Source organism: Ammospiza caudacuta, chromosome 4 (assembly GCF_027887145.1).
Source record: "Ammospiza caudacuta isolate bAmmCau1 chromosome 4, bAmmCau1.pri, whole genome shotgun sequence".
NCBI lineage: Eukaryota > Metazoa > Chordata > Aves > Passeriformes > Passerellidae > Ammospiza > Ammospiza caudacuta.
In genome coordinates, this window is record NC_080596.1 from 78,332,554 (window position 1) to 78,343,461 (window position 10,908).

The 10,908-nt window shown below is 46.0% G+C and overlaps 1 protein-coding gene across 1 annotated transcript in view; it reads right to left on the bottom strand.

The window, feature by feature from the left end:
* FAM53A (family with sequence similarity 53 member A) overlaps nt 1-10,277 on the bottom strand; it is a 69,096-nt gene extending 58,819 nt beyond the window's left edge. Inside the window, exon 1 of the mRNA XM_058803528.1 lies at nt 10,229-10,277. The gene's annotated coding sequence lies outside the window, so the exon portion shown is untranslated. The remainder of the gene's footprint in view (nt 1-10,228) is intronic.
* Between the last annotated feature and the right edge of the window lie 631 nt (nt 10,278-10,908).

Here is a 10,908-nt window from a genome sequence, read left to right on the forward strand (position 1 = left end):
TCTGAATGGGGAAGTCTCTGAAGGGATCTGCACTACATGCAATGTGCTCTACATGTGAGCTCTCAGTCCACAAATGACCCAAGTATGAGCAGACCACAAATTAAAGCTCATTAAAATAATGGAATGAAATACAAAGGCAGTACACATCAATACTGTGTGTGCTTTCAGCATTCAATTCAGACATTACTTCAAGTGTCACCAGGGACATCCCTCTTGCCCGACCTATTAAAGGTACTTCAGTAAAAATTAGTTCAGTTGAGCTGCGCAGCTCTTACTAGCTCACTAGAATATTTGAAAAGCAGATAACTACTTTGTCTCAATGCAGTCAGCCTTGAGCAGTACTCTGAGCAGCTGGATCCAGGAAATGCTACAGTAGAGGTCAAGACAAACCAAGGGCTACACACTGAAGTAGGTATTTAGAAAAAGCATTTGTAGCAATTACATCAACTGGTGAAATTTCATGAGACAAAGTTACACCATGTCAGAGAAGGAAAAGAAAGTGAACTATTTTAGCTACATTATTATGATTGTTTTTTCTTTAAATACTGCACAAAACCTTTGCTTGATGGAACAGCTCAGTATTTTCTGTGTACTACCTCAACACTACCTGATGTTCAATGAACAGCTCATTACTTCTAGCAGCAAATTCTATGGAAAAAATTACTTGTCAAAGGAGGTTCACAGAAGCCACCAAAACTCCAAATTACAAAGTTCACTCACAGAGGATGGGCTACAAAGCCTAAATGTAAAACCATGCCCCTGGTACAGGAAGCAAACAGGCACAAGGTGCCAGTTAGTACACAAATACTACAGACCACACTTAGGTCAGTATAAACCAAAATAACTATTTCATTTGAGCACAAAAATGCCAGCAGAAAAATGAGAGTTGAGGAAGGCCTTCACTTTTAATCTTTCCTGAGTGGGACAGAAATGTAGCAGCCTTGAAGGGCAGAAGTTAGGTCACCTGCCAAGTCCAGCACTCAACATCCACAGACAGCAACTGAGCAAAGCAGGACAGGACCAAGAGGGTTGGAGGAGAAATGAGACCTCCCACTCGGGCAGGTACCTTTACAGATGACAGCATTCTGACCAGATCAACTCTGGTAACCAAGCTGAAGCACAAAACAGTAAAGACTTATCTGATGGAGTCAACAGTAAGAGAGATGTGGTCTTTCAAATGATCTTTCAAAGCTGACAAAAAGTGTACCCATCTAAGCTTCCTTTAAAATAAACCTCTGAAATTACAGCTGAAATTACAGATACAGATTACCTGGTATCTTCACACATGCAAAGGTTAAGCACACTATAATCTGCACAAAGCAGAGACATCTTTTCTGCTGAAGATCTGAAACAAACAACTGTGTTAGGGGAATGTCACTGGCTGAGCACCTGGACTCAAGAAGAACTGAAGTGATAAACAAGGTTCTGACAGCTGCAGCCTTTTCTGCAGGTGCAACAGGCATTCACTTCATGGCAGCTTGGCTCAGTTCAACAGCCAGGTCAGAACTCAGAAACAGGTTTGGTATTATTTGATCAGCTTGTGCTCCAGTGAGAAAAAAAGGAAAAGTCCCCCCAACCTAGTTCCAAAGTTTAAAACTGTATATTTAACAGGACTATAAAGTTAAATCTCAAGAACACATGGAATTTTGCAGCCAGCTATGTTAGTAAAGTGGGAGTATCACACTTTATACAGAAAAACCTGCCACAGCCATGAACACACCTGAAAAGAGTTTTTCTGAACACAGCTTCCTCATAATCCTGTTTAAGGATCCATTTCTATGCAGCGCAAGATTTATTATGTGCATCAAGTCTGACAGGGGAGAAAATATGAGAACCAAGATTTCAAAAAGAGAAAATTGCACCTATAGAGACATCAAGAAATACTTACAAATACAATCCAAGAAAAATACTTTAAAGAAAAGTTCTTCCAAAAAGTGGAGCTTATCCTTTGACACATAGCTTGCAATGAAAGAGCAATTTCATCTCAAGAATGGACAGCTTCCAAGAACTCTACAGATGACTTCAGTCACTCTGCAACACCTGGAATTATTTGCAAGGTACTAGATTCAGGCTGTTACGTGATACATTTAAATACAGACAGAAACAGGACATGGTTGGGGCTTTCTTAAAACAAACGAGGGTTTGGACATCAGTTTGAGGTTAGGCCTGTCTTCATTCTATGTATGTATTAAGAAAAAGGTCAAAATTCACACAATGAGTCTTTAATTGTCCCACATTTAAGCAGAACCTCTGGGAAGCTTTAGTGAGCACTGCAGGTGTGCAGCACCCACCTGGCTCACTGGGACAGGGAGGAGCCTGTGAGCCCACACACCACATGGTACAGCCTCGTGCTGCTGGGGGTGAGCAAAGGCATCCTTGGGGGACAGTCACAGCCAGAGAGCAGCTGCCAGCGTGTGTGCGAGCACCCGGAGCAGCAGCCCAGCCCAGCCCCACTGCTGCGCTGCCGGCACAGGAGCCCTGCTCTATGGAGAACAGCAGCAAGGACTGCAAGACAGCCTCAAAACCCTGCACAACTCTGACAAGTTTGAAAACTGCTCTGCAAGTAATAATAGGATACAAGCCAGTTCTGAGAGGCACACTCAGGCAGGATTAAATGAACAAACAGGAAGGCAAGTTCTTCAGAAGAAGGCTGTGAGCTAGGTGAGATCGACAGGCTGACCTTGAAAGGAGTGCTAAGCTGGTGTAAAAAAATCCAGTGTATGGGGATGCATAAACAGGAATACCAGCTCCAGGGCACATGGAGCCATTTTCCACTCAGCACAGAAAGTCTCAGCTGCAGTACAAACTTGGGTTTTGAGCGCCACACTTGAAGCCCAATGTGAACCAACTTGAGCTGAAAAATCATGATGTCCCAGGAAGGTCTGAATGCATTCATTTTATCAAGGACAAAAGTATCACGAGGGCAGAGGGCAAGACAGAAGGAAACAGGAACATTGCAAATAACAGTTCAAATATTTTTAAAGATTACTTACTACAGGGGAAGGAATAGCTGTCCATTAGGTCCAGGGAATTAGGCAATAAGCTTGACCTGCAGTAAGGAAGATGTCTGGTTTCATATTCAGAACAAGTTTTAATACTGAGGACAGCAAAGCACTGGACTTCAGAGAAAGAAGAGCTGCTCAGGCTTCTGTTACCAATCACTTTAGATGTGCAATACCAGTGTGGGGCAGGAGACTCACTACCAGCCTACACCATTCACAGCCCTACTTCATTTTTTAACGACAAGCTCAGTTTCAAGCCCCTATAATGTTTTTGCTTATGCTCCCACCATGTTTTTGAGTTTCAATGAACTAAAAGTTACTTTTCTGATTTTTCAAAATAAAACTTCAGGATCTGCACAATCAGGTTATTGTATTATTACCAAAGAAAGTGTGGGGCAGGTGTGACTTTCTCCACACAGAAATCAACCGCATCATGTGGCAGCATGCAAGTTTCAGCAATATTGCAGTATCCTGCTGCACCTTTCTTGTGACCAAGAGAAGCCAGAAGCCCATTTCTTCAGAAAGGCAGGCGTGTTTTGCCTTCTGACAGCTCAGCAGGGTGATGTAATGGCTCTCACTGATGTGGTGGCAAGGCACTGTCACACAAACGTGTGAGCACCTTTTACTGCACTGCCTCAGGCTGGCTTAGGACTTCCTGAGCATGGAAAACGCTGCCCATAGCAGCCAAATACTCCAAAACAAAAATTAAGATATGCAGCATTTTACAGATGGGGAGTTGGAGCAAAGAGCATTAGTTACAGCCAGAGGTCACATTTAAACTGCAAAATCCAAAGTCACTAAAGCACAGAGGAATTAACTCTTAAGACTTGAGAATAAATAGGCCACCTAAAAAGCATAAAACAAAGCAAAACACTATCCTTTTTCATCCTCTGTAATAGTTCCAGGTACTTTCCTGCTTTATTAAAAGACATTCTTCTGACTCGTGAAGCATGAAAGCAGAAGAGCAGCAGTCCACCTTACCCTCCCACAGTTCAGTTTCTTACCCAAATATTGAAGCAGAAAAGTCTGGTCAGGATGGAGTGCTAATGGCAGAGAAGGATGAAGTCAGCAGGCACATATGCAGCCAAGTTCAAGCAGACTGCTGTGCATCCTGAGAGGGGAACAGGCCAAGCACCAGGCTGGCACTGGAACATGCCGGCTCACATCCCAGGGCCAGCACCACCTCCAATCCAGCAACACCCCTGCTGCTGTCTCTGCACCTTTGGGAGCCTCTGACAACGGGCAGCAGCACTTCAGCTAGCCTCCAAGTTACCCACAGTCTCAAATTCATCACGGTTCAACTCTGTTCTTTCATTTCATGTTTCATTTTAAGAAATGAAACATGAAGTGCTGGGTACTTGTTCCTTGCCCCCTTCCCACTACAAGAAATACATGATGTACTTTAGTCAATTCATGTGAGTAGTTCTTGAATGCTGTTTTCATTGCCCCTCTCATTCACTAAACACTGCATCAGATGCCACTCTACCACTAGCAGTCTGGAGGCAGGCTCACACACCAGTACCCTCCATTCTAACTGATAGCAAGGAATCACTCGCCACTCCTATCACACTGGGAGAGTTAGGCAAAGAGGCTCCCTGTTTTTTTCTTTAAACCAGGATTGCAATTTTAACTGTCAGTTCATTAAAAACATTGTACAAACATACAAACAGGTCTCAGGTATCTAATGGAGACCGGCACTTAAAAAAATCCATAAATCACACCCTCAAACAATCCACAGAGCAGAAGTTTGCTGTTATAAAAACATAACATGGTACAAAAACCACCTGGAACCTCAATGGTCATTTACATATTGATTAAGAAATGCTGAGCTGCAGAAGGCAGAACCCCAGTTCCAGACCCATCATCCTGCCCCAGCTGTGTTCCCACAACTCTGTTTCATAACCTGCATAACACCTGAGGCTCCAAACTTTAACCTCTTCCATATTCTGTGTACTACTTTTGGCAAGTGGCAGCTGATAATGCCACAGGGTTTAACACACAGCTTTTGTCACTTTTCCCCTTCCTTAAACACAATAAACTTTCACCCCTCTAAAACCAAAGGAGGTCAAATCAACAGAAACCTTGAAGGAAGACAGAGAAGTGCATTTTTCAATGGGGAGTTAAAGGAAAAAGAATCTTTAAAAGAAGAATTTTCATTCTGAACAAACTTTTGAGGGCAGAATAAAGAACAAAAACATCATAGGGTATCTAGTAGCAAGTGCATGAGATGGATGAATACCAAGACAAAATGTAAAGCCACAATTAAGAAGGTGAAACATGACACATGTGCACAGCACTGAAGGAATGATTTAGAGCCACTGACATCAACACAAGCTGTGCAGAGCAAAAATTAAACACTGCAATAATAATCTGAAGTGCCCAATTAGGTTAAAAAACACATTTACCCTACAAATTAAAAAACCTCCCAAACCCCTCGAAGGCATTAATGCTGTTCACAATGTTATTTGAGATGCAAATTAGGGACCTAAAGTTAATATAACACCAACAGAAGTTTCTACTATTCCTATTAATGGCTAAAGGAGAGGTGACAGTACAAGAAAAGCCACAGCCCTTTTACATGAAGTCTTATTAGGACAGCACACATTTTTCTTAATTTTCAATACCTTCACTTTAATGCAGAACTGGGCAAGTTAAAAATGTGATCTTTCATAACTCAAGAAAACTGGAGTGAATTAAATAAACACCAAGTTGGTTGACAAGGGTGGCTGGATGAAGGGAGTATTAAGGAGAAACAGGCATTCCTTTAAAAAAACTGAATTCAGATCCTGTTTTCCAGCACCACAGACCTCAGGCTAAAGCACAAAAGTAAAGGTACAGACAGTGATGCTGCAGCTGTTTCTTCAACTATTTCCTGTACCAGCTGGGTGCTCCAATTCTGAAGCTCAGCAAATGCAGGAACAGCTTTCCTGCAGCTCAAATACAATGATGTGTAGGTCTTGGTACACTGAGTCAGTTTTGCTAATGACACTTGCAATGAAAGCTCCAGGCCAAACAAAAAGCTGCAGTTTGATTTCACAGCCTTGGCTCTGTGTGCACCGACAGACCCACACGCTGAAGGGCAGCTGCCATCACTGGCACTGGGTGTCCCAAGCTCTGGGGACATCCCTGACAACTCTGCCAGAGCTTTCCTACACTTTAATTCTCACAGGAACCCAAAACAATGTTGGCATACCAGGCTCAGAGCAATGATGTGAACACCAGCCCTTGATTTTACTGTTAACACCCAACTTGCAAAGCATAGCTGCATTTTACCAGAATACACTCAAGTTCAAACAGAAGAAATCCAATTATATTAATTTTGTTTTCTAACTCAGTAAATATCCTAATTGAAACACTCCCTATTACCTTAAAGCATAATATTCAACTGCTTGCTTTAAAAAGTGCTGTCAGTAAACTGAGAGCCATAACCCAGATAATGTATTTAGTAACAACCCTGCCTACTTCCTCCCCTCAACCTAAAAATTAGCAGCAACACGGCCTTCAGAAGTTATTTACACCCACTGCAAAGCATTAGCAGTTGGCTGAGCAGCTTCTTGCCAGCTTGCTATAATGATATTATTCCCCAAAATGACCAAAAAAGACAAGACAGCACCAAATGTAGAAAGGGCTATGTTAAGAGTTGACAGTTACCTTGATTTCAGGTTTCTCTACACTTAACAGTACCAAAATATCCAGCTGGATCATCAGAAGAAAACTGTAGAGCAGCCTAGAAAGGAGTTTAAAAATATGCCACACCCCTCCCTTTCTTTTTTACAGGCCTTCTCTTGAGTGAGAAGAAAGGCCTTAAAGAAAACCATTTTCTGGAAATATGACTGCCTCGACTCCCCTAACAGTGTTTATAATTAAGAGAAATCAAAGTGAAGGTGGTGGTTTTCTTTAAGACTCCTCACAGGATTGCAGCTCTTCAGCGCTAAGATCTCTTTAAGGACACAAACTCTGTAACAACCAAAAGCAGATTGTCCATGTAAAGGGCTCCCTCACAGGTGTGCAGAGTCAGGAGATGAAACTATCAGACACTGGACCTGCATTTCTATGGATTTCATGAATTCTGCTCATGAACAGGGCTTCCCTGTGCTGACGAACCCCTCCTTCAGGAGTGCTCAAAAGCCCTCCACACATTTTTGGGAGTAGTTTCACCCCCCATAAGGTTATGTTACAATATCTAAAGTAAAAGTTGGAGATAATCCCACAATGGACAGAAATCTCTCACAGTTAAAAACAGAGTACCTGCAACATCTGGTAACTACCAGCTCTCAAGAATGTAGTGATAAAAAAGTCCAAGAAGTTTATTTAACAAAAATAAAAATTACAGTTTAAAGCAAGCAAAGTTTTGTCTGAAAAGAAAGCACAGAACTTATAAACTTGCAGAGGAGAGAGAAGCTCCCTGTTGCCAAAATACAAAACTCCTGTTTATATTTTGACTATCAACATACACAAAAAGAAATGTAAATCATAACATAAATACTAATATTTTCCACTAAAGGCTTAAGGAGACTTCTCACTAGTTTTTAAGACAACTCAAAGCAGGACCGCAGAGGACAAATTTTTAGAACAAAACTCAAAGCCAGCATCAAAAAAGTGGAGGAGCAAGGAAAGAATTGTGTTTGGAAAGGTTTAAGTACACCATGATTCCAAAGGGAATAATCTATCAAACCACAGGAGGTGACTAGAACTGCCATCATCACTGCTAACACAAAGGAATGTAGATTGGGGGGAGGCTACAGAGGAAGGGGGAGAAAGCATAGAGAAGGGAAAAGAAGGAACTAAAAAAAGGGAGCCACAGTAATGGCTACCAGACTCTCAAGGAATTCCTAAAGGAAAGAATAAATCCTTCAAGGTTTTGTTTTAAATAAAGCAATCCACGCAATAAATTGCAGTCTTCTCAGCACAGTCAGACTTTCAGTCTATCTGCCCACCATATTTTCATAAATATACTTTTACACCTCTACTAAACTTCCAAAGCTTAACACAATGGTTGCAAATATAAATATTTCTTCTTTCAGCCTCCTCATTCTTCTGAATCATAGTACCCTGCAGAAAAATGGCTTTTTGAAAGGAAGTAGGGAAGTTCAACCAGCCTGAACTTAAAATAACCCTTTACAATCATTTAACCAACTTTAATTCCCCAGTCAGAGAGACAATAACCATGGGTTAGGCACTGGCAGGTAAAGGCCACTAGAGGCCTGCCAGATTACCACAGCAACATCCCAAAAAGGCATCATATCATTAGGGGGCTGATCTTGCAGATCACTGTTTGGAGTTTGTGTCCAACAGGGAGCATTTACTTCCATAGGGTGAAGAGTAGCACCATGCTACTGATGCAAAAAAATAGGGCTCATTAAAAATAGCAGACATGTTCATATGAACAGCATTGCAAGGAAATTCGAAGTGAGTGAGTAGTGAACGCATTTTCTAGTTCAGAGTTACACCCGTTTATGTAGAGCTACTTAAAATGTATGGTTTTTTTTGTCTGAGAGCAATTCTTCCAGACATTTTTGGAAGCTCAGTAACTGTACGGATACAAGCTCTTTGGGCTTGAACAAGTACACTGCACCTCCAATAAAACCAGACCAAGTAACATGCTTCACCAGGAAAGTTTTTGCTATTCAGCAAGCATTGTGCTCCACATTTCATAAGCCCCACTAGAAGCAAGCAGACCATTCACAATTAAAACACACCCAGAACCATTTCAGCTTGCCACAAGAGATACAAACTTACTGGCTCTTGCCAAAAATGGCAAATTTTTCTGACAAAAATATTTGCTATCAGTCAGGGAGGCAATGCAACAGCATTGGCTCTGATAACTGTTCTCAGGAGCTAATTTTAAGGTAGGCACAGCAAACCAGAAAACGGATTTGACCAGCTGGCTCAACCCATTCCCAGGCAGAGGACTTGGTGAAAGCCAGGGACAGAATCACCCAGTCCCTCTCAATCCTGCAACCCCAAAGCTGGGGTGCTGCTCCAAATCTTCTGAATGCTGGCATGGGAATGTCTTTCCCTAAAGGGGAAAAGGCCTGAACTTGTCCATCCCACCCCAGGAGTTCAGATCCCTGAACACCAATCCTGAGAAGCCGCCACAGCGGGTGCCTGCTCTATTTCATAGGACCTAAAGCGACCTCCTGAAACAGCACCCAAACTTCAACCACACATTTCTATCCAGCCTTCCAGCAGGCCAGAAGACATTTAATAAGCCAAATAACCACAACAAAGCCATGTTACTGCCCTTAGAAAAGCTAGGATAACACAAAGAGCCCATTCACTCTCCCATTGAGCCCAACTGGTCCTTAAAACTTCGGGGCCATAAACTAGAAATCAACTTTCCCATTGCTGTGGGGAGGGGAAGGAAGAAAATAGCCACCGTTTCCACCCTGGAATCATTATGGAAGGCAGCTATTGTGGAAAAACAGGCACCTCCACAGAGGTAACTCTATCCTTGAGCACACAGGGGGGAATCGCCTCAAAATCGCCGGGGTACGTGCCTGCAGACATGCGTTTCCAGGGCAGCGGCACAAAGGAATGTCCGAGCCGGCTGCGGCCAGGCACCGTCCCTTCCCTTCCCCGCACGGCCGGGCCGGGCCAGGCCCGGGAGGCACGGCAGGGCCGCGCAGCCGGCCCGGAAGGCGCTCAGCAGGGCCGGCAACGCCGAGAACTTCACCGGGGGCTCCGGGCTCGCTGCTCCCGGCGGGGCGGCCGCTCCAGCTCCCGGCGGGCCAACACGGCCCCGGCGGTGCGGGGGGGAGCGCGGCCCGGGCCGAGCGCGGACAATGACAGCACAGCGCACGATCCGATGCGCGCACCGCTCTACCTGTGTGCCGAGGTAAGCGGAGCGATGAGTAGCCCGCAGCCCTGCGGCAGCGGGAGGTGCCGCTGCGGGAAGCGCAGCCTCGGGGTGACACCCCCGCCCCGCAGGGTCCCCCGGGCCGCGCTCGCCGCCCCGCCCGCCCGGAGCTGCGCGGTGCGCTCGGCCTCCCGGGCTCCGCCAAGGGCTGCGAGGATGGCCGGGCCGCCTCCCCTGTGCCCCGCACTGCCTGCGGGCCGACAGCGGGGCTGCTGCCTGTGCGGCTGCTGCCTGCAGGGCTGTTATTACCTGCCCGGCTGCTGCCTACACGGCTGTTACCTGCTACCCGCACGACTGCTGTTACCTGCCGGCCGCGCTCGCTGCCCCCCCCGCCCCGCTGTCCGCCCACCACGGCAGCCGCCGGTACCTGAGCGGCCGCGCCGCCTCCCCCGTGCGTATGGACCGGGCTGCTCAATGGCAACCGAACAAAACACCGCCGGCCACGCCCCCTCCACCGCCCGCCCGCGCCCATTGGCCGCACCGCCCGGCCGGTGAACCTTGACCCGCTCTGCCATTGGTCGGCGGGGCTGTCTGGCCCCGCCCACAAAGGGGCGGGGGGCGGGCGCTGCCCCGGTCGCGGCAGGGACGCGCAGCTGTGGTGCCGGGTGGAGTGGGGGATGCGCACTGGACTACAGCCCCCAGGAGGCCTTGCGGCGCCGCGCCGCTGTCATTGGCCGGGCAGCGCGCGTGCGGAAGGGCGAGGGGCGCACGGAGGGGAAGACGCGCTTCGCGCGCGGGGGTGATGATGTCATAGCGTGCCCGGATAGAGCCGCAAGGGGGATGCGCACCCCCCTCCTCCTCCTTTTCCTTTTCCTCATCTTCCTTCTCTTCTTCCTCCTTTTCCTCCTCCTATTTCTCTTCCTCTTCCTCCTCTTCCGATTGCTCTTCCCCCTCCTTGTGGCTCTTGGCATCCTTTCTGCCCGTGCTCACTTATCTCTGGCCCAGCTGTGGGCTCTGGTGCATGGGAAGTTGTAGCTTCTCTGCTTCCACCGATCCTTGTCCGTATCCTTGGCAGGGATTTGGCTCCATCCTTGTTATCACTTTTTT